Source organism: Pan troglodytes, chromosome 10 (genome assembly GCF_028858775.2).
Source record: "Pan troglodytes isolate AG18354 chromosome 10, NHGRI_mPanTro3-v2.0_pri, whole genome shotgun sequence".
Lineage (NCBI taxonomy): Eukaryota > Metazoa > Chordata > Mammalia > Primates > Hominidae > Pan > Pan troglodytes.
This window is the reverse complement of record NC_072408.2, coordinates 8,528,273-8,551,937: the sequence shown is the minus strand read 5'-3', so window position 1 is coordinate 8,551,937 and position 23,665 is coordinate 8,528,273. Positions and strand designations below refer to the sequence as shown.

Here is a 23,665-nt window from a genome sequence, read left to right as displayed (position 1 = left end):
TTTAAAGTACTTCTTAGGAATGAGTACATATGCCTGCCTGAAAAAACTGATCCAAGTGGATAGATAAGACCAAAGATTCCTTATTTGATCCACGTCAGAGAATGAAAAAAACAGTTGTAAGAACTTACTTCTCCATTTCCAAAAGACACAAAGATGATCAAAGTTTAGTGTTCCTAGGTCTAGTATGAAGAAACTTGGTGTGAAGTCTGTTCCCTGCGTAGTTATGATGTTGAGCACTAAATATCTGACAGCTCACAGAGCATTAGATGTTACACAGATCATATAAATGACTCTGTGCTCTTAAGGGGCTCTCATAGTATGCTCTTCTCAAGATAAGACCAAAAAGCAAAAGGAGTAATTCCTTCATGTTTTACTGACATGAAAGATATTTTATATCCAAATGTTTTTCCTCTTGAACCGTGCCAGGTGCATGTGCAGGGAGATGAAACCCCTGGTCCCAACGACATAAAGAATAACGTTGTCTGAAGGAAGGAAGGGGGAAAAAAAAAAGGAAGAAGGGAAGAAGGAAGAAACTTGCTGAAATAGACTTCTTTGCTATCAATGTATATCTCCAGGTATACATACCCTCCCAGAGGAAAAAGGAGTTAGTTGTCTATTCTGTTAATTTTTTCTTCTACGACAAAAATGTCAATGTCTAAAATGTTAAAATAACTTGTTACAGAAACTACATTTCATATTAGAATACTAAGCTAAGAGACAGGATAGGCTATCCAAACCCAGCTATTAAAAGAAAAAGTTTAAATTCTAATTAGATTTATGTTTTAGTATTGATAAAAAAAAATCTGAGAGTTCAGCTGCAGGTTCTATTAACCAGAATAAAAGCAGACTAATTCTTTAGTAATAGAAGTCTGAAGGGACATCAGATTAAGTCACTGTTAAAATTATTATAATATCTGGTCTTTTCTTCATGAACAATCTGTCCCACTATGTATTTCACATCTAATTAAGTCATTAAATCCTCTCTAAGAACTAGCTTTTAGTTTCACTGATCTTCTCTTATAGCTTGTTTTCTATTTCATTTAATTTGTTTTTATTTTCTTTGTTCTTTTGTGTGTGTGTGTGTGTGTGTGTTGGGGGTTACACAGATATTCTTTTTCTATTTCTTGATTTGGATGCTTAGCTCATTACTGTTCTTTCTTTTTTCTTTTTCTTTCTTTTTTTTTTGAGACAGTCTCTCTCTCTCTGTCACCCAGGCTGGAGTGCAGTGGTGTGATCTCGGCTCACTACAACCTCCGGGTTCAAGCGATTCTCCTTTCTCAGCCTCCTGAGTAACTGAGATTACAGATGCCCACCACCATGCCCAGCTAACTTTTGTATTTTTAGTAGAGACGGGGTTTCATCATGTTGGCCAGGCTGGTTTTGAACTTCTGACCTCAAGTGATCCACCTGCCTTGGCCTCCCAAAGTGCTGGGATTACGGCGTGAGCCACCATGCCCAGCCTTTTCATTTTCAATTTTATATATGTGTTAAGAGTATAAATTTTCCTCCAAGAACTGCTTTAGCAGCATCTCACAAATTTTGATATACAGTGTTTTTCCCTGTTCTAAATATTTTGCAATTTCTCTTTTTTACAATATTTGCAATTTCCTTATTTTCTAATTTGCAAAATCTGTAATTTCCAGTTTTTTAAATGTATACTTTCCTATTTTGCAATATTGGTCCTTCTGAATTTCCCCTATGGTCTTTCTCAAAACTCCTATCAGATGAATGTACCTTCTCAGTCTGTTTTCCATGTCTCCTAATCTCTCTTTGATATTTTCAATTTTGTTTTATCCTTCTGCACTGCATTTTGGATAATTTCGGCAGAATCTTCAAGTTCATCAATTCTCCTTTCATATATGTTAACTTGCCACTAAGTTTTTAATTGAATAACTAGATTTATTGATTATTTGGTAAATCTACGTGTACTTTTAAAAATACCTTTTTTTTTTTTTTTTTACCGCCCTCCCTTCAAAAATAGTCAATTTCCAAGCCAACATTTACTGAATACTTACTAAGTGCCAAGAATTATTCTAAGAGCTTTAGGTAATTTAATCCTCATAGCAACAATATGAAGTTGGTACAATTTTCATGTCAATTTTATTGAGGTACAGAGAGCCTAAATAACTTAGCGACATTCATATGATGAATAAGTCACAGGGCTAGAGCTCTAATACAAACAGTCTAGCTTCAGAGCCTGTTCTCCTTTTAAAACTAAAATAATTATATTTTATATTGAGAATTTCCAAACATACACCAGAGGAAAGAATAGAAAAAACCCATATATCCATGTCCTCCTTCAGAAACTATTCTATTGCTCTACCTGTTTCCTTTATCTTCCCTTCCCTTTATTTGCTACAGCATTTCTTCTTCTACTACTATGACTACTGCTACTATTAGTGCTACTTCTATTACTGCTTCTTCAATTTTTGAGAGAACTGTAAATTCACATGGGGTTTTAAAAAATACAAAAATAGGGCTGGGCGCGGTGGCTCACGCCTGTAATCCCAGCACTTTGGAAGGCCGAGACGGGCGGATCACAAGGTCAGGAGATGGAGACCATCCTGGCTAACACGTGAAACCCCGTCTCTACTAAAAATACAAAAAATTAGCCGGGCGCAGCGGTGGGCGTCTGTAGTCCCAGCTACTCGGGAGGCTGAGGCAGGAGAATGGCGTGAACCCGGGAGGTGGAGCTTGCAGTGAGCCCAGATCACGCCACTGCACTCCAGCCTGGGCGATAGAGCAAGACTCCGTCACAAAAACAACAACAACAACAACAAAAAACAAAAATACAAAAATACAAAAATAGCCAAAACAATATTGAATGAGAAGAATAAAGTTAGGAAGACTCATACTTTCTGATTTCAGATCCTACAGTAAATAGTAGGTTTACCTACAGTGTGTTATCAGCATAAAGATGGACAAAGAAATCAATGAAACAAAATTGAGAGTCCAGAAACAAATCATCATTTTTTTATGGTCAACTGATTTCCAGTAAGGGTACCAAGACAATCTAATGGAGAAAGAATACTCTTTTCATCCCATGGTGTGGGACAAATAGAAATAGACATGCAAAGAAAATGATGTCAAACTCATTAAGTCTCAGTCTCAGAACATATAAAAGAATAAACTCAAAATGGGCCAAAGACCTAAATGGAAAAGCTAAAACTATAAAACTCTTAGAACAAAACATAAGAGTAAATCTTTGAGGCCTGGGTTAGGCAGTGATTTCTTGGATAATATACCCAAAGAGCGAAAGTGGCAAAAGAAAAAAAAAATAAATCGGAGCACATCAAAATTTATAAAATTTTATGCCGTAAACAGTATCAACAAGAAAGTGAAAAGAGAACGACAGGATGGGAGAACATATTTATAAATCATATATATGATAAAGGACTTGTGTCTAGAACTCTTACAACTCAATAATAAAAATACAAATACCCCAATTAAAAATGAGCAAGGGATTTGAATCTTTTCAATCAACAAAGAAGATTCACAAATAGGCAGTAAGCACAAGAAAAGATGTGCAACACCAATAGGGAAATGTGTATCAAAGCCACAGTGATCTACAGTAACAACGGAGAAGCAATACAATATAAAACAAAACAAACAAAACCCCATAATGAGATACCACATCACATCCACCAGGGTGGCTATTAAAAGTCAATAACAAGTGTTGGTGAGAATGTGTAGGGACGGTCATATATTGCTGGTGGGATTGTAGAGTGGTAAGGTCTCTTTGCAAAACATTTTGGTAGTTCCTTAAAATGGCAAACATACAATTACCATATGACTTAGCAATTCCAATCCTGGGTATATACTCAAGATAACTGAAAACGTGTTTCCATGCAAAAAAGTACCCACAAATGTTCACGGCATCATTATTTATTATAGTCAAAAAAGAGGAACAACCCAAAGATCCAACAACTTATGAATGGATACATAAAATCAGGCATATCCATATAATGAGCTATTAGCCATAAAAAGGAATGAAGTACTGATACATGCTACAAATATCAATGAACCTTGAAAACATGATGCCAAGTTAAAGAAGTCCTGCAAAAGGCAACATAGTATATTATTTCACTTATATGAAATCTCCAGAATAGGCAAATCTATATATAGAGAAAGTAGATCAGTGGTTGCCAGGCCTGGGGGAAAGGGACAATGGCTACATTTAACAATTTGAGCAGCAAAATCAATAATGCTTTCAATTTGTCAAAATGTATTTAATATATAAAAAGTGATGACACTGAAATAATACTAGAAAAAGATACTTTAAAAAATAGGGTATTGTAGTGATGGTTACACATTTCTGTGATTTACTAAACAATATGGAATGGCATATTTTAAACGGGTAAATTGCATGGGATGTGAATCATATCTCAATAAAGGTATATAAAATAAGCCAATGTGCAGCCATGTAAGTAAATAATGCTTTTGCTCTTAAAAAATATTAAGAGAGGGCAGGCGTGATGGCTCACACGTGTAATCCCAGCACTTTGGAATGCTGAGGTGGGAGGACTGCTTGAGCCTATAAGTTTGAGACCAGCCTGGGCAACATAACCAGACCCTGTATCTACAAAATAAAAAAAAATTGCTGGGCATGATGTCACATGCCTGTGTGCAGTCCCAGGTACTTTGGAGGCTGAGGTGGGAGGATTGCTTGAGCCCAGAAGGTCAAGGCTGCCTTGGGTCATGATCGCACCATTGCTCTCCAGCGTGGTTGACAGAGTGAGACCTTGTTTCAAAAAAAAAAAAAAAAAAAAAAAAAAAAAGTAGGAGAAAAGAAAATAAACTCATTTGTCAGCACTGAAGTTTACTAGGGAACTCATTACATAAACAAATGAGTAAATGAATAGATGTGTGCAAGGACAAAGCATCCCTGCCCTCTGGAGGATACAGCAACAAGGTACCATCTTAAAAGTCAAAAGCGGCCCTTACCAGACAACCAAACCTGCTGGTGCCTTGATCTTAGACTTCCCAGTTCCAGAATTGTGAAAAAATAAATTTCTGTTCTTTATAAACTACCTACCTACCGACTTTGTTATAGCAGCATACCATACACAGACTAAGTGGGAAACCACAATCCGGCTGCAGGGGTGTTTATTATTTATCATTTCTTCTAGTCTGGTTCAGTCAGAGATAGGAAATACATATTTTTTTAAAAGGGAAAAAATTATTGGTTAACAGTAATGTTTTAAATTCAGATTTAAGATTACAGATCTCAGTCTTGAAGACCGGGTTTACTAAACTACTTTGATTTTATATTTTATATTTTTTTCTCTTATGCTGAAAAATTTTGGTTCCTAACAATAACATAATTACTTGTTATTTGTTTTCTCTAACAATATAATGCTTTTAAAATTCAAAACCAATAGAATTACTATCAATATGCCTTCAGGATGAACTCTAAAATCTATTTGGGCTAGGCACAGTGGCTCACGTCTACAATTCCAGCATTTTGGGAGGCTGAGGAGGGAGGATCACTTGAGCCCAGGAGTTTGAGACCAGCCTGGGCAACATGGTGAAACCCCATCTCTACAAAAAATACAAAAACTAGCCAGACACGGTGGCATGTGCCTGCAGTCCCAGCTACTTGGGAGGCTGAGGTGGGAGGATCGATTGCGCCTGGGAGGTTGAGGCTGCAGTGAGTGGTGATTGTGCCACTGCACTCCAGCCTGGGAAACAGAGTGAGACCATTAAAAAAAAAATCTTTGCATTTCTGTTCTTTTACTTGGAGTTTATCCTACTGAGATGTACAGAGAAAAATCTGTATTATAAAGTTGGCTGAAATAATTATTTGCTCAATGTGAATGTCAACAATTTAATATATAATTAGATTCATTTGTTTCTGTTTGTTTTTAAACTTCAAGGACTGCTTTTTTCGTTTTTTCAGATCTAATTTTATTTTTGATTATGTGATACATTCATTTGATTCCAGAGTCAAAACTATATAACTAGGTATAATCACAGAAGGCTTGCTTCCACCCCTGTCTCCTCTATCCTGTTCCCTCCTTTTTAGAGGTAACTTTTTTGGGTAAATTTTTGATTTGTCTTTCAATTGTTTCTTCTTGCAATTATTAGCAACCATATACTCATATAATTGCACATGTTACCCCTTTTCTTACATAAAAAGTAATATGTTAAATACATTACTGTGCATCTTGCTTTTTCATTTAACAGTATGTTCTGGGAATCGCTCCATATCAATAGAGATCTTTCTCATCCCTTTCTACAGCTGCACAGTATTCCACTCTGATGGATATACTATAATTGACAACAAATATCCCACTGTGGCACAACTGGGTTATTTTGAATCTGTTGCTATTACAAATATTATAGCAATGAATTCCCTTGTGTATATGTTATTTTGTATTTTTGAAGATGTGTCTGTGGGACCAATTTCTAGAAGTAAAGCTTCTGGGTCACAAAGTCAACGCACAGATAAGCAATGTTACTACATATTGCCAAACTGCCTCTATAAGAGGTCTACATTTTGCATTCCCACCAGGAGAGTATCAGAGTTCCCAATGTGCACAGCCTGCTTAATTGAGTGTGTTGTTAAATTCTCGATTTTGGTCACAAACACCTCAGTTTGCCATTATCTTACTATGAATGGGTAAGGACCATGTACATTTCTTTCTTTGTGATCTTCAGGTAGGAACTTCCCAGACAAGTAGTGACATAAATTTTTAGTCTAAACCTGGGGAAGGTACAGGCTTGATAACTTTGGTTTCTTAGAGCCGACTCTGGGCTCCTTCCCAGAGTCAGGGCAGAGAAAAGCTTCTTTGTCATCTGTCACTGGTAGATGTTTGACTGAATGAGTCTTGCTTTTCTGCACAGCAAGCCTCTAACAGACCCATCTTCAGCAGAGGTTCGGTTCCAACTCCCCACCTCTTGTGAGCTCAATGCCTCACCTCCATTCTCTGTATAGGCATTTTGTAAACCCAAGTCCTTCTAGTCATAACTAGGTCTGCTAGCCCCTGGGCAGCTGCTGCATAGGCTCACACACCTCATCTTTATCTTTCAGCCCCCTCTTTGATTCTGACACCATTCTCTCACATGAGCTCAACCACACATGACAAATTTTTAGAGGTGGTAAAAGCTTATGCAGCTTCTTGAGGTTTGGAACAAAAGACTTTCTGCGCTTTCTGAAACAGATTCTAATCATCTGTTTACGTATCTTTTCTTCCAATAGATTTGAGTTTATGAGGGCTGTGACAGAGTCTCATTCATCTTTCTATCAACTCAGTACCTAGTAAAATTGCCAGCTTAGATAAAATCCTTTATATGTTTGTTGAATTCAAGAATCAATTTTCCATGACTGGTGCAAAACAATGATAGGTTTGTAGCTCCCACCTTTCCTACGATTAAGGACGACATATATTTTTTGGCAATGAGTCTAACATTTTGAATGCTTTTTCTATAAAAATTCCTTTATTAAATAATTCATTTTCCTCTTTGTATTAAACAAAAATAGATATATAGTTACCAATCAGAATTTAAAACCCAGTGTTACCACAGTGAGTTATCTCAGTCAAAAGCAAAGAAAACAGACATCTCAACTAGCACAGTTTTTTCTCAGATAAAAAGACAATTTCTGTTCCTTACACTAGTTTCACAAAAGAACTCTAGAATCCAGGGACTCCAGTTTACACGTAAAGTTTTCTCCTTCATTTCCTTCCACACAAATAGATTTAATATGAAAAGGAAAATTGTTGATTATGGATATTCACTTATTTACTTTAGGACTCAGTGATTTTTTTTTTTTTTTTTAAAGACTCCATGTAGTTTTTCTTCTTATCTCAGGGTATTCTTGGGCACATCACCATTTATGGAATTAAGCTCACAAGACATCTGTTCTTTCAACATATTTCCCATGAAAACTACTTTTTTCCCCCTTCTTGGTAGAAAGCAAATAAAAAAAAAATTTTTTTTTGGTCTATCTGCTCGTTCTTAAGAAACTGTTCTCTTCCATCTCATCATGACCGTTTTTGTAATCCTTAGAAACGCTTGCATGGGATTCCTGGCTTCTATAACACAGACACATAACTCAGCTGGGCGGACTTACAAACATAGCTTATAGTTTTCCCTGAGCTGAAGATATCCCTTCTTAGCTGCCAGAATGAGTATGTTCATCTTAATGGTTAATTCCAATTACCATGTATATTTAGCACTTTCCCATATGCTGTGCAGACTTTAACTTCGAACTCTGGAGAAGAGCAGCCTATATTTTCTCTCTTCAAACATATATTAACACAAGGATAAAAACACATTCAACATTTTAAAACTGAAAAAAAAAAAACTACAAAATTTCTATTCCACTCCTAATTTTTGAAAGATTTCCTGTTTTCTGGCAAGGCCATGGTATATAATTATGGTACATTCTGGTGAAAAAGTAACAGTCAGATCTAAAAAGCCATTCCTAAAAGTTGGTCATGAACTTAAGTTCCAGGAGTGAAATATCTTTTGGGCCAATTTGCCTATAATGGCCCAGTGCAGTACCTAAAATGAAACTGTTCAAAAACAAAGAGTGGTTGAGCCTTTGCTCCTGGTCACTGCCCCACTTTGGAGTACAGATCTCACATCCTTGCAATAAACCTAATGCAATCCAATTCTAGTTTTAATGTCATAGGATCATTTCTCCCAGCTGTATCTGTTCTCAAAGAACAGAATGTTTAAAGGGAATTATTAGCTGGATCCAGTGAGACTCAACACCATATCTAAAGAAAAGAAGAAAATGCAGGCAAGTGCATTCTGTTATTCTAAAAATCAGTGAACAATGGCCAGGATCCAAGAACATTTACCACAGTATGTCTGTAATTTAGGTTATCCGAGTGGCTGAGTGTATTAGTCTGCTCTCACACTGCTGTAAAGAACTACCTGAGACTGGGTATATTTATGAAGAAAATTGGTTCAAGTGACTCAGTCCCTCAGGCTTCACAGGAAACATGACTGGAAGGCCTCAGGAAACTTACAATCATGGCGGAAGGTGAAAGGGAAGCAAGCACCTTTTCTACATGGTGGCAGGAGAGAGTGAGAGCACAGGTGAGGGGGGAAGTATCGCAGACTTTTAAACCATCAGATCTCAAGAGAACTCACTCACTATCATGAGAACAACAGGGAGGAATGCTGCCCCCATCCAATCACCTCTCATCAGGCCCCTTCTTCAACACTGTGAACAACAATCAACATGAGATTTGGTTGGGGACACAAAGCTAAACCATATCACTGAGTGTACAGTTGTATTTTACAGATACAGAGGCCACGAAAACAAGAATACTAAATTTCTTTTTTCTTTTTTTTTTTTTAGAGGAGTCTTGCTCTGTCACCCAGGCTAGAGTGCAGTGGAGCAATCTCGGCTCACTGCAAGCTCCGCCTCCCAGGTTCACACCATTCTCCTGCCTCAGCCTCCCCAGTAGCTGGGACTACAGGAGCCCGCCACCACACCTGGCTAATTTTTTGTATTTTTAGTAGAGATGGGGTTTCACTGTGTTAGCCAGGATGGTCTCAATCTCCTGACCTCGTGATCCGCCTGCCTTGGCCTCCCAAAGTGCTGGGATTACAGGCGTGAGCCACTGTGCCCGGCCTAAAAAGTTTTTTTTAAAGTATGATCATTTCCTTACTAAATATACAGAAATTAAATTGCTTAATGCTTTTTTTTTTTTTTTTTTGAGACGGAGTCTCACTCTGTCACCCAGGCTGGAGTGCAGTGGCGAAATCTCAGCTCACTGCAAGCTCCACCTCCCGGGTTCACGCCATTCTCCTGCCTCAGCCTCTGGAGTGGCTGGGACTACAGGTGCCCGCCACCACACTTGGCTAATTTTCTTGTCGTTTTAGTAGAGACGGGGTTTCACCGTGGTCTCAATCTCCTGACCTCGTGATCTGCCCGCCTCGGCCTCCCAAAGTGCTGGGATTACAGGCATGAGCCACCGTGCCTGGCAATGCTTTTTATAATCACATAAATACAGCATATTTTCTCCTGCTTGAAGAACAGCTAAGCAAGCAGAGAAAGTGAACTTCAAGAATCCAAGCACTTTACACACACACACACACACACACACACGTGTTCTCTCTAAAGGAAAAAAAAGAAGAACTTTAGATCACAAGAATAAAAGTTCTTTTTGATATTTAAATTGAGACAGGGTCTCCTCTGTCGCCCAGGCTGGAGTGCAGTAGCACAATCACAGCTCACTGCAGCCTTGACCACCTGGGCTCAAGCGATCTTCCCATCTCAGCTTCCTAAGGCCTGGGACTACAGATGTGCACCACTACGCCCAGTTAATTTTTAAAATTTTTGTTATGTAGAGATGAGGTTTCCCCACGTTGCTCAGGCTCATCACTAACTCCTGGGCTCAAGTGATCCTCTTGCCTTTCAGTTTCCCAAAGTGTTGGGATTACAGGCGTAAGCCACCACGCCCAGCCAAAGTTCTTAAAGCTAGATGTTCTGAGGGAATTTTATCTTTTCTTTTTACAAAATCATGGTCCATATGTGGTAAGAAAAGAATATAACTGAGTCAAAACATAAACCAACTATACACCTGTGTGTACATACAGTGAAGTATCTTTAAATAAACCCAGAGGATATAAAGGCATTTTTAGATTCTTACTGAACCATTCAGATTGAAAGCAAATGATATAAGGCCAAACTCTCCAATACCATTTTTTTCTCCTATACTCTGACTATTCATTATAAAAGGATTTCTCTGTATATATGTATCTGTACAAACATACGTGGTTACATTGTTAAAATTTTCCCACAGCTACTATTGCACTCTTGATTTTCTCTATTCTCTAAAGTTTCTTTTTTGTACAACTGAGCTAAATGGCTTTCAGTCTTTTCTGTAGAAGAAAAAAACAGAAAACCACCATTTATTAAAATCGGGCTTTTCTAAAAAAAGTTGTTAATTATAGAAAATTATCTTAAATTATCTATCTCTTCATAGTTGTTGAAATATTTCCACTTATAATTTTATAAATCCAAATATTTGAAAAACTTTGATTTCCAGAAATATACAAGTATCAGGTATAGATTGATTCTGATAAGAAATGAATACCCATTAAGGACCACTTAAAATGAATTGGAAGCTGAATAAAGTAATGATACTAGACATCAAAGCTCAACTGCTGCCAGAGGTATGGTTTTCCAAAACAGGTAAATATGTGACTTGGGCTAAGGGATGAGGTAGTAATGAAAATTATAACTTAAAAAAATCGGTTATCTGCATGTAAGCATTAAAATTCAACCTACGGATTACTTAGATATCTAAGCCCAGAACATACATTTTATTTTCCTAAAGAGAAAAGGTAGTTTGCTTAAGTCTTCCTTCAAAAATAAATCCCCACCTTTGAGGCCTGATCACTCATGAGATCTGATCAAATTCCTCATCTCCCACTATCAATATGTCATCTCTCTGGCTTGTCTTCAGCAACTCCTGTTGAGTAGGTCTGGCAAGAATCCCCCAGCCACGACATTTCTTCTTAGTAATTTTCCATCACTGACCCCCACCCTGCTCCTTGGCTACACATCTCCATTGGTCCTTGTGTATTCTGAGTTGAGCCCGATCTCTGCCCTCTAACACAAATCCTCATCTCAGTGGTCCCCTGAATAGTCTGCCTTACTGTCTTTAAGAAGTATCAGGAATATTTTTTTTTCTCCAGCACACTAAGTATAAAAGTACAAGAACTATAGACACAGACAAACACTAAAAAGGCAGAGAGAAGGCAGATCAGTCAGGAGTGCTGTGACCTGCAGCTCCCTGGATCTTCTTTTTGCCTTATATATCCAGAGGTAGAGCTGAAGAAGCCAACAACCAGGAAATGCCAACAGGCATAAACCAAAAAAGCTTCAACAGGAGCCCACTCTCTCTAGCCAAAGAAGCCTCCAAAGGAAAGGGACAGCCTAGCAACATAGAAACCTGTGGGACAACAATCACTGTATTCCAAAGACCACGTGGTCCCACTGTCACTCATGTCAGTAAAGACCAAGCGGCGGGCCCCATGCTCACCAGGTTGTGAGGAGGTGCTTCAGCCTCTCCTTGCTCCACTGGAAGGTGTCAGGGAAAGCCGAGGGAGGCAGGGCTATAATCTCCAACCATCAGCAATGAAGTCTCCCCTCCACAGTGTCACTAGAGACTAGGTGAGGATTCTAGAATTCCACCTCCATGGAGCAGTAACAGCCATGTCTCCTGGTGGAGTCAGGACCTTCACTATTGCACAGCAGTAACCAGGCCCCCCTTCCTTCACCCCCACAGTGTTAGTGGAGGCCTTCCTACCCTAACCAGGCAGGGATACACCAGTGAAGCCTAGTGGGGACATGAATACCCATCTCCACCTAGGAGTAACAAGAAGCCTCCACCCCTTGAGTGTCAGCAGGGTCCAAGTGGGAGAAACTGGACTTCTACCTCCACTGGGCAATACTGAGGCAGCACCCCATTCTTCCCCTGCTGGAGTGGTGTCAAAGAAAACCAGCTAAAACAGAAGTCTAAGTAAGACCCAGAGTCATATAGCATAACATCCAACATGTCCAGGTTTCAACTGAGAATGACTCAACATCCCAAGAACCAGGAAGACCTCAAACTGAATGAATAAAAGACAATTATGATTAAAGGCACAGCAGGGAATTGAAACATTCATCTTGCCAATAGGATTAGGTAATTAGCCAGCAACTGATCAGCTACCATAGCTGGACTACTGCTGGGCACCAGAAGTCAGAAACAGCTCTTAGAAGACATGCCAACATAGCTGCTCCCTCCCTCATCAAACTTGTCAGTAAGGCTTCATTAATTTCCTCTCCATTCCTGGAGTGGGATGGTTGAATCAGAGTGGGACTGTGTGTGTCTGGAAGTGACCTCAACTTAATCAGACCTCAACTCAATCAACTAGGAAACTTCTAGGGCCGGGCAACCTATTCCAGTCCCAGTTCTTGTAGTAATTTGACCATAGTGAATCCACAACTGGGTTCATTTAATACTCCAAAATTCATGGTTTGACCACAGTTTTATTTTGGTGGTGACTAAACTAACCCCACCTCCGGGAGATGAACTGACAGTACCTCTGGGCATCCTAAGCATGGTCTGGTAAGTACTTTTGACTTTCCTTCCAGTTTTTAGGTTCAGAAAAATTCATTCTTTGTCCCATGTTTCACCTTCCCATTTAGATTAATAGTAGTAAATGTTAATTTTATTAACTCAGTAATGTATCAATTTAGTAATTTTTACTTTTATCAATTTGAAAAATTAAACTTTATTATTTTTTAAATGTATTGATTTATTAATTAATATTAATAGACAGTTGGTATTTACTGTATCCTTGATTTTTAAAAAATTTTAATTTATGTCACTGTGGGTTACACTGTCCTAGAAATATATGGAGCCATACTGGCTAGTGATCGGTTCTAAATATATCAAGAGACAGGTTTATCGCTAAACAGGCTGACTTATCCCTGTTTAGATGTTTGTTATAAGCTAATCACTAATCATAACATACCACTGTTTACTACTATAATTAGAAGGAAATAATCTACCAAAGAAAATAAAAATTTTAATAAAATGTCTACTGGTATTTTGAAGTATAATTTACCACCCAAATATACAAAGGTCACTTCCAGACACACACAGCCCCGCTATGATTCAACCATCCCACCCCATGAGTGGAGAGGAAATTAATGAAGCCTTAACGACAAGTTTGATTAGTTCATGAAATAAGTGTGTAACTTAAAATGGAGAGATTAACCTACTCAAGGGTTTTTTTGTTGTTGTTTCTTTAAAGGCACTACATATTTTTGCTTAGAGACTGAATGCAAAACAGATTTTTTAATGTAAGGTGCTTTAAAGGAAAATAGGCAAAATACCCGGGAATTAATAGGATTTGGACAGAATTCTTTTCTTGAGGGAGTGCTTTTCAAGACTACATTTATGTTAACTCTTTGGAGTATTCATGTAGCATTATCCTCATTTCCAGGAACAGAGCTTTATTAATTTATATATCAAATCAGCAAAATGGCTATGGGGTATATAAGATCACAATCACCTGTGATCTATTGTGCCATAAATGCTTAAAGCATTTTCAACACATGTAAGACATGAAAAAAAGGTCTTAAAAACCCTAGAACTGCATAAAAACTCCTAGCAATGCATATCCAGTAGAGCCAATTCTGAAATCCATTACCAACAGGCTTACAGAGGGCATATGCTCATTGAACTATAATCTATAAGGATGAAAAGAATGGCCTGTGTTAATATTTTAGTATGTGTCAGAAAACAGTAAAAAGTAAGTATAACTTGCCTATATTCTCTCTTAAGCAAGCTATTCCATTTTCATGGGTTTAAGTAGTATTTCTGTTCTGATGACTCCAAAATTATCATTTCTAGCTCTCATCTTTACCTGGAGCATCTCCAGCCAATGGCTTTCTTGACATATCTATTTGGGTATAAATAACCTCGAATTCAACTCTACTAAAAATAAGCATGTTATATTCTCTTCCATATATGGCCTTTCTTCTTGATTACTCATTTTAATTAGGGAGACCACTTCCACTTACTTGGCCAGACCAGACATCTGACTGGCCAGTGGTCTGTGGGTAGTGACCGTGGGACCCAAGCATAGAAGAAACAGCACGGGAACCACCAATTACTTGTTCCTTTGCCACAGTGACCAAGAAGGCCTCATACTGAAAGAGCTAAAGGAGGAAATTTTCAGTAGAATTGGATTACTGAATTGCTGCATGGAGGGCAGCTTCCTCATAGAGCCGGCAAGATCTGCGGTGGACTTTGTGTAACCAAGAAATAAGCGTTTACTGTGTTAAGGCACTAAGATTAGGTGGTGTTTGATACACAGAATGGCCTAGTGAATACATTACTCCATCTCAACTACCCTATATTCTTGTCCTCATCATTTCATATTTGGGCAACTGGAATAGATTCTTAAACAGTCTCCCTGTTTTTAATCTTACCATCTTCTTACTCCAGGCTCCCCTTAACTTCCTCCATTAGCTGCCAGAGTGATTGATTTATCTATAAAAGAAAACTCTGAAAACATCAGTGAGACTAAAAGCCTCTCCATGGCTTGGCATCACCTATAGGAGCAAGTCCAAGCTACTCTCAGCATTGTCAATCCAGGGCTCTCCGTGACCTGTCTCCTCCTGGCTCTGGAGTCTCACGTCACTGCCCAGGAGTAGTGCAGACTTGGTAATAAGAAGCCTTCTATGGCTCCCTGATCTCAGGATGCTTCATGCTTCAGCACCCCTGGCCACAATGATCCCTCTGCCTAAGAGCTCCTTTTCTAGCTCATTCATGAGGCTAATTTTTTTTTTTTTTTTTTTTTTTTGAGACAGAGTCACTGTCACCCAGGCTGGAGTGCGGTGGCGCAATCTCGGCTCACTGCAAGCTCCGCCTCCCGGGTTCACACCATTCTCCTGCCTCAGCCTCTCTGAGTAGCTGGGACTACAGGTGCCCACCACCATGCCTGGCTAATTTTTTGTATTTTTAATAGAGACAGGGTTTCACCGTGGTCTCGATCTCCTGACCTCCTGATCCGCCCGCCTCGGCCTCCCAAAGTGCTGGGATTACAAGCGTGAGCCACCACGCCCGGCCAAGGCTAACTCTTATTAGTCTCTTAGTATTCTCCTTTCTCCAAAAATATTATTTGACCTCTTCTGCCCCCAGGCTGTCTTAAGAATGTCTTCTTTGCATATATCAACAAATGCTAGTGATTAAGCAGAGATAATGTATTCACCTTTCTCCTTCAAATAAAGGGGAACTCTAATACATTCAGGGGCAACAAGCTTGTCATACATGAAGGACTCGAGAAGCTGTGTTACCTACTCCATGTGTTAGTTTCCTGGAGCTGCCATAAGAAATGATCACAAACAACATAAACACAACATAAATTTACTCTCTCACAGTTCTAGCAGCCCCAAGTCCAAAAGTATGGTGTTGGCAGGGCCATATTCCCTGTGGAGACGCTAAGGGAGCATCCTTCCTTGCCTCTTTTGGCTTCGGTGACTGTGGACATTTCTTGGTTCATAGCCACCCAGTCTAATCTCTGCCTCTGCCTTTATATCACCTTATCTTCTGTATCTGTCTTCTCTCTGTGTCTCACAAGGACTTGTCATTAGGGTTAGGGCCCCACCTGGATAATCAAGAATGATCTCTTCTTGAAATCCTTAATTTAATCCCATCTGCAAAGACCCTTTATCCAAATATGGTTTCATTTACAGGTTATAGGAACTGGACGTGGACATAATGTTTTTTGGGGGCTATAAGTTTGGGGAGGGCATGTGTTTTGGGGGGCATTCCATCTACTACAGCCTGCCTTCTAGTCCCACCAAATTCTTATCTGTCCCATACACAACATATGTTCACCCCATTCCAGTATCCCCCAAAATCTTAACCCACTATGGCACAACTCTAAATCCAAAATTCCATCTAAACAGCATCACTTGAAAGTCCCAAATCTCCTCATCTAATTAATCTGAGTTGGGTATGAGGGAGACTAAGTATGATCCATCTTCTCCATCTGTCAATATGCGAAACAGAAAACAAGTTATCAGGTTCCAAAATACAACGGTGGGACCAGTATATGATAGACATTCTCATTCCAAAAGGGAAAAACTGGAAGAAAAAAAGGGCTCATCAGCCCCAAGAAAGTCTGAAATCCAGCAGAGAAAATTCCATTAGGTTTCAAGGTCTGAGAACAATCCTCTGACTCAAGGCTGTGCCCTCTGCCTGTGGTGGCTCCCCTGGCTTCTGCCTCTGGGTCCCTGGTTGCTCTGTTGACAGAAAATCTTTAAGTTTTGATTTTTTAAGATACAATTAATCAATACTGTCAGAATTCAGTAGAGCAGTTACTCCTGCAGGAATAGGCAGGGGATGGTACCTGAAAACGGAGTGTGAGAACTGGTTGCTGGGGTGTCGGCAATCATCTGCTTCCTGGATGTAGATGCTGGTTACATAAGTGTGTAAAATTTCACTGACATGTATACTTAGACATGTGTACTTTTTAATGTATTTTTTTTTTTGAGACGAAGTCTTGCTCTGTTGCCCAGGCTGGATGGAGTGCAGTGGTGCAATCTTGGCTCACTGCAACCTCTGCCTCCTGGGTCCAAGCGATCCTCCCACCTCAGCCTCTGGAGTAGCTGGGATTACAGGTGTGCACCACCATGGCTGGCTAATTTTTGTATTTTTAGTAGAGACGGGGTTTCACCATGTTGGCCAGGCTGGTCTCAAACTCTTGACCTCAAGTGATCTGCCTGCCTTGGCGTCCCAAAGTGCTGGGATTACAGGTATAAGCCACCATGCCTGGCTGCATGCATTTCAATTAAAATTTTTTTTGTGACCGGGCACAGTGGTTTACGCCTGTAATCCCAACACTTTGGGAGGCTGAGGTGGGCAGATCACAACGTCAGGAGTTCGAGACCAGCCTGGCCAATATGGTGAAACCCTGTCTCTACTAAAAATACAAAAATAGCTGGGCATGGTGGCAGGCACCTATAGTCCCAGCTACTCGGGAGGCTGAGGCAGGAGAATCGCTTGAACCCAGGAAGCGGAGGTTGCAGTGAGCTAAGCTCGTGCCACTGCACTCCAGCTTGGGCGAAAGAGCAAGACTCTGTCTCAAAAAAAAAAAAAAAAAAAAAAAAAAAAAAAAAAAAAAAAAAAGGGCTGCATTGCAAGAAGCTTTAAGCAACAGAGGAAATGATCTCTGACAAGGGGAGTAATTTCTGTCAATCATGGCTCATGTTTTTTCTTTTCCTATAGTTATATCATTATGGTAATAAAAAGGAGGATATTTCAGTTACGGCTCCTTACTAGACGACACAAAAGTAAGAGACCCACTTAGTCTCATCTGAGATTGTTAAAATATGTATTAAGATAAATAGTTACTTCAGTGCACAGCCATAAGAGCTGCAAGTCAGGTGCTGGTAATTTCATCTACCATTCAGGAGGACAATGCGGGCTTAGGGAACATTGCTGTGACTGTTGTCTTGATGTCTAAATACAAAGAGAGCTCTAGATAGCAATTAGCTGAACTAGAACCAGCCTTAAAAACAGGTTTCCTTCTGTTCTTCCTGGCTATTGTTTCTCAATAATAAGATAGGGGCCGGGCGCGGTGGCTCACGCCTGGAATCCCAGCACTTTGGGAGGCTGAGGCGGGTGTTATCACGAGGTCAGGAGATCGAGACCATCCTGGCTAACACGGTGAAACCCCCGTCTCTACTAAAAATACAAGAAAATTAGCAGGGCGTGGTGGTGGGTGCCTGTAGTCCCAGCTACTCGGGAGGCTGAGGCAGAAGAATGGCATGAACCCAGGAGGCGGAGCTTGCAGTGAGCCAAAATCGCACCACTGCACTCCAGCCTGGGCAACAGAGTGAGACTCCATCTCAAAAAAAGAAAAAAAAAAGATAGGAAGGTAATTGCGAGGAAACTTGTTAGGAAAAGAAAACTTGATTTATAAGAATCTTTCATTTAGCAGAAATTGAAATTAAGAAATGTTAAATACTGTAGACTAGGGGAATATGATGCAACTGTGTCCTTTCACTGGCTTCAGGCCAATGACTGAGAACCAACCAGGCTTCTCTAAGCGTGTTTTATAATCTGGGTCTCAGGAGACAGTTTGGTGTTTGTTTCGTGTGCAATTTGGGTGTGCTCGTAAAGTGCATATGTAGATTTAAACACAGTAATATCCATTCAATCTCTTTGTGTATTTCTAATGAATCAGCTTGTTAAAAGTTAGGTAGGCCCAGACTGTACATGTTCCAAATTATTTTCTGAGAACCCATAATTTTAGATTTAACCATTAGTAGGTTGTAATTTTCTGCAAGACCAGGAAAAACATCATATCCAATTCTAAATGCTCCATTCAGGAACAAGGCTGGCAATAACATAAACTTTAAGCATCTCTACCCTGAAAACCAACTACCACAAATACTGTTTTAGTATTAAAGCTCAACAATTTATTTATTTAAATTCTTATATTTCATAAAACTTTTGAAATATAGGGGGAAAATATTGAACTTCAGGTATGATAGATGTTCCTTCTTCAACAGTCACTATTTTCTATGAACTTTTCAACAGCTTTCCAATCACTCATCTCTATGAGCTGTTAAGTATGCAAATTAATTGATTCTTAAAATTAAAAAAATGCTGGTGGCTAAACACTATCTTAATAAATGCTGTGCAATACTTTGGAACCAGATTTGCCTACATCTTGTCTATGTATACATGACAGTAATAGTATTTTAATAACAAAATTATTTCCAATGGTAATTTAGGGTTATGAGCACACAGATTTTCGAACTTAGCTGCTTAAAAATCAGCTTATCATTTTACCCTCTGCTCTGCTGTACAGCTGTTCATTAATCCAGTCAACTATTTACAAGGTAATTGTTAAAATTAGAAGACATCTTTTTAACACAAGATTTAGAAAACAGTTTGACCTGTCAGGATTCTGAATTAATTTTTTAAAATTGGGGGCAGTCCTTTACAGTAATGTATATATTTTCACTGTAATTTATAATAAGGGTAGATTAAAGTACTATTTATTACAACAGAGTATGATGGGGTTATTAATAATATGGCTGAAGGCTATTGAAATCTCTCACCAAAAGCACATGCTGTAATGATGGTAACACACTTTGGTGTAGTGATCAGGAGTGTCAGCTCTGGAGTGATATGATCGGCTCTGAATCCTGCCCTGGCTCAGCCACTTATGAGCTACGGCAAGGGCAAGTTACTTACTCTTACGACTTAGGGCAAGTTACTTAACCTCTTTCCCTCTCTGTAAAATGAGGATAACTCCACTTCTGAGGGCTGTAGTGATGATTAAATGAATTAATTCACATAAAGAACTCAAAATAGGGCTCAGCTGCCTAGACGTTAAACAGTATTTTCTTGAGATGACTAATGGCGTGAATACTGTTTTCCAGAAAGTCATGTGATAATACATTTGGTCATGTAAATTACAGCTTCTGAAAACGGCACTCAGTGACAGCTAATATTCTAGTTTAACACCACTCCTATTATCCTTGAATGCAAATATCATTTAATTCCACATTCGCTTTTTTTGTGTGTGTGTGACAGAGTCTTGTTTTGTCACCCAGGCTGGAGTGCAGTGGTGTGATCTTGCCTCACTGCAACCTCCGCCTCCCAGGTTCAAGTGATTCTCCTGCCTCAGCCTCCTGAGTAGCTGAGATTACAGGCGCATGCCACCACACTTGTCTAATTCACATTTGCTTTTAATGAGTATCTACATTAGTTCAAAAGAGACCAAAAGAGGCAGCAGGAACAGATTTTTGGAATATATTGGTCTGACTGGTTCCCACCAAGAGAAGTTTAATGGAGGAGGGAACGACCCTCAAACTAATCTTTCTAGTTTTACATATGCTTAATGAGATCCTCAGACCAAGGTCAATGAGCATAGGAAAGGCAGCTATAAATCACACCACCTGACGGACACAGAAGAAACAGGGAGAGGAGGGCACCAGCGTATGGGCAGGAAACCTAGGTTGATTTATCTGCATTGAGACAATTCAAGAGGGATCAGGAAACACAGAAGATTTATAAATTAATTCCCTGTGGCATCATAAAAGGCAGCAGTTTGACGATAGGAAAGGCAAGTTAGATTTGACACTGGAAATGAAGGGAAGAGTCTTATCAAATTGTTGTGAGGGATTTTCCTACATCTGGAAATGATGACAAAAAAATGCAACAGATGGATGAAAGGAGCCTGGGATGAGTCCAGGTTTCCCCATATTCCCAGCCTCTGGACTTTTTACTTATTAGTAACTCCAATCAAGCAGAATTCATCAAAATATGATCTATTTCTTTGAAGGATTCAAAAAAACCAATATTTTTTCATCTTCATAATGCAATACTTTTTAATAATACTTTCATAAAAAAAGCAAATTTCTATAGACAGAGTTAAACAATCTTTACACACGTTTTCTTATGCTTTTTGATTTGCTTCTTTTTAAACTCTTAATGTCAGCCTTTAGCAGATGATACAGCTACAGGTAAATATGTTGATTTATCAAAATACAGAAAATAATGAATTTTAGACTTTAAAATCATTTGATCTATCCACCCAATATTATAGGTGAGGAAGATAAAGCCCGAAGAGGCAAGTCAGGCAGCTTGTGGCCTTATTTGTGTTAAAACAAACACAATTAAATCAGCCTTGTGGACTGATTTATATAAAAATAAAAAACACATTAGCTGCCAACACTTAGACATAAAGAGATTTGTATAAAAATCTGAATTCTCCAGGGAAACATGGATGCGTGAATAACACAGGGCTCGCATCTTACATGGTCACAAGAGCTGGAATTAGAAGTGCCTGCCTCTGTAGACAACACCATGTGGCCCCTACTTTCTCACAGTTCTTTTTCTGCTGTGGCTTTAAACCACTCACTCCTTTTATTTATGAGATCTGCTTTGCCCATACAGCCCTAGGGTTAGGCGCTATTAAGGATCTGAATAGTACTTTGTAAAGTGTGAAGTGTTTGATATTCGTTGATGGTGTTATTACGTTCAAGATTATATACTTATTTATCAACAGAGTTGGATCTAGAGCTCAGGTCTCCTGACACTCAGTTACTATTTCTATTGTACCACGCTATACATACAAACAGGAAAACAAGACAGGAATGGTTATAGAACGGGAATTCTTAGATTTGAACAAATAATCACACCAAGAATAACCTGGCTTAACATAAAGAATAAATACAATTAACAACTCTAGTCCAAGTGAAAAGTTTCTTTCTCTTTCTCTCTGCTCCCTCCCTCCCTCCTTTCTTCTCATTTGTTCAACTTAAGCCAAGGGAAAATGAATACGTGAATGGAAAAAAGCACAGAATGGCTTTGCTAATGATAAGGAAAAATAGTGACTTCAGGCTAGGAAATTCCAACCTATCATGATGAGTCTTGAAGAGAAGTTTAAAGTGGAGATTGAGCTGAGGAAGTGCAAGGCACTGTCCTCCAGAAGTGAGGACAGTGAATGAAAAATGGTTTGCATCTAGTTTCTTTCAAAACAATTTGGATACCATCAGTAGGAACAATCTAGTTGATCTTAGTGTTTGTAATGGTTCAGAGGAAGAAGTATATATATTTGAGTACTTAATATACACAAATTTAGGGTTGAAAGGAGGTAAAATAATTTTTAAAAGATTAACATTTTTATCTTAACTAGTCAATAGGGGCCATTGAGGACGGTTGTGGTGGCTCACGTGTGTAATCTGAGCACTTTGGGAGGTCAAGGTGGGAGGATGGCTTGAGGCCAGGAGCTATGACTGCACACTGCACTCCAGCCTGGGCAACAGAGTGAGTCTCTGTCTTTATTAAAAATAAATAAGTAAATAAAAAAATAAGGGCCTTTGAATTATTAAATATAGACTGAACTGTAATCTTCTGTTTTTCTCGGAATTGCATTCTTCTGTCAAATTCTGAATATTCTAACCAAATTTTCATTTTCTAGGATAAAACAACAGTCACCATCAAGGAGATAACATCATGCAGGACAGCTGGGAGGTTGATGCTGATGTGCACAGCAGATATGAAGTAGGCACCGTCAAGGGCAAGGTGAAGGGGCCCTGGCAGTGCCTAACACAGATGTGTTTTGAGGAATGTCTTCTCAGTCATAAAACAGGCACCTGGCATTATAGATGACAGATTCATATACAAAACAAATGGGTACATAAATGCTCTCTGAGGCTGGCCTCATTATCGAGGATTTAAACTAAGTGAGATGAACAGATGTTTACAACATTTTACTTTCCACAGTTTCCGCAGCACTTAAGCTGCTGCGATACTTGCTATTTAATTTTCCCTTTATTCACTAACAACTCAGGAGCTCTCTGCTGTTTTATCCTACCATTGTTATCTTCTTTTAGAATGTAAAACAGTTTTAATAGTATGATGAATGGGCTTTTCCAGTTGTTATAGAATTGGTGACCAAGGCCCAAAGCAGGTGACAAAAAAGAGCTAAGCAACCAAGATGTATAAAGGCAGCTTAGCGGCCAGTGGCTGAAAAGGCACTACTGTCAGCAGTCCACTGCCTCAGCAGGTGCCCTTCATCCATCTGTCTAAGACTGGTGTGAGCGTAGTGCTACTGCTGGAAGGACTTGTCACATGGACAGTTACGTGTTCATTCACAAGAGTCCCCTTTGCCTTAGGTAAGACAGAGAGGGCTCAAAGAGAACCACTCCTAAAGACTGAGTGTGAGTACAAGTCAAGGAGACTGGCATCTCATTCCATCAGACTTGTTGATTTGCCTTGTGCTTATCTGAGAAGGAGACAGATGGCAGACGGAGACAGATGGCAGACGGAAACAGAAGTATCGGAGGCGGCCTATTTCTCACCGTTTGGCACGGCGAGGATGCATGCGCTTTCTGTGGGTCAAGTGATATTACAGAAAGCTGTCAGGTTTGCATCTTTTGGCTGCTGCTCCACCCCAAAGGAAACAATGTTGGCCAGAGAAGCAGCATCAGAAGATGAAGAAGGCAGAGGAGTGAAAGAGAATGGAACTTGTCCCTTTCCCCTTGCAGGCCTCTCAAGTGAGCTGACGAGGGGAAGAAACGATGAATAAGTTCTGCTTTGTTGTCTGATCTGCTTTCTTACACTGTATAGTATGGTGGAATCATACAGTATGTACTTTTCTGTGTCTCCAT

At 39.3% G+C, this 23,665-nt stretch overlaps 1 protein-coding gene and 1 long non-coding RNA gene across 37 annotated transcripts in view; one reads left to right on the top strand and one right to left on the bottom strand.

The window, feature by feature from the left end:
* Positions 1 to 23,665, bottom strand: part of ERC1 (ELKS/RAB6-interacting/CAST family member 1) — a 536,900-nt gene that overhangs the window by 93,376 nt on the left and 419,859 nt on the right. The window lies entirely within an intron of this gene.
* Positions 12,175 to 23,657, top strand: LOC107967815 (uncharacterized). The gene is made up of 3 exons (XR_010148233.1): positions 12,175 to 13,082; positions 22,474 to 22,556; positions 23,171 to 23,657. It is a non-coding gene; the product is annotated as an uncharacterized LOC107967815 (long non-coding RNA).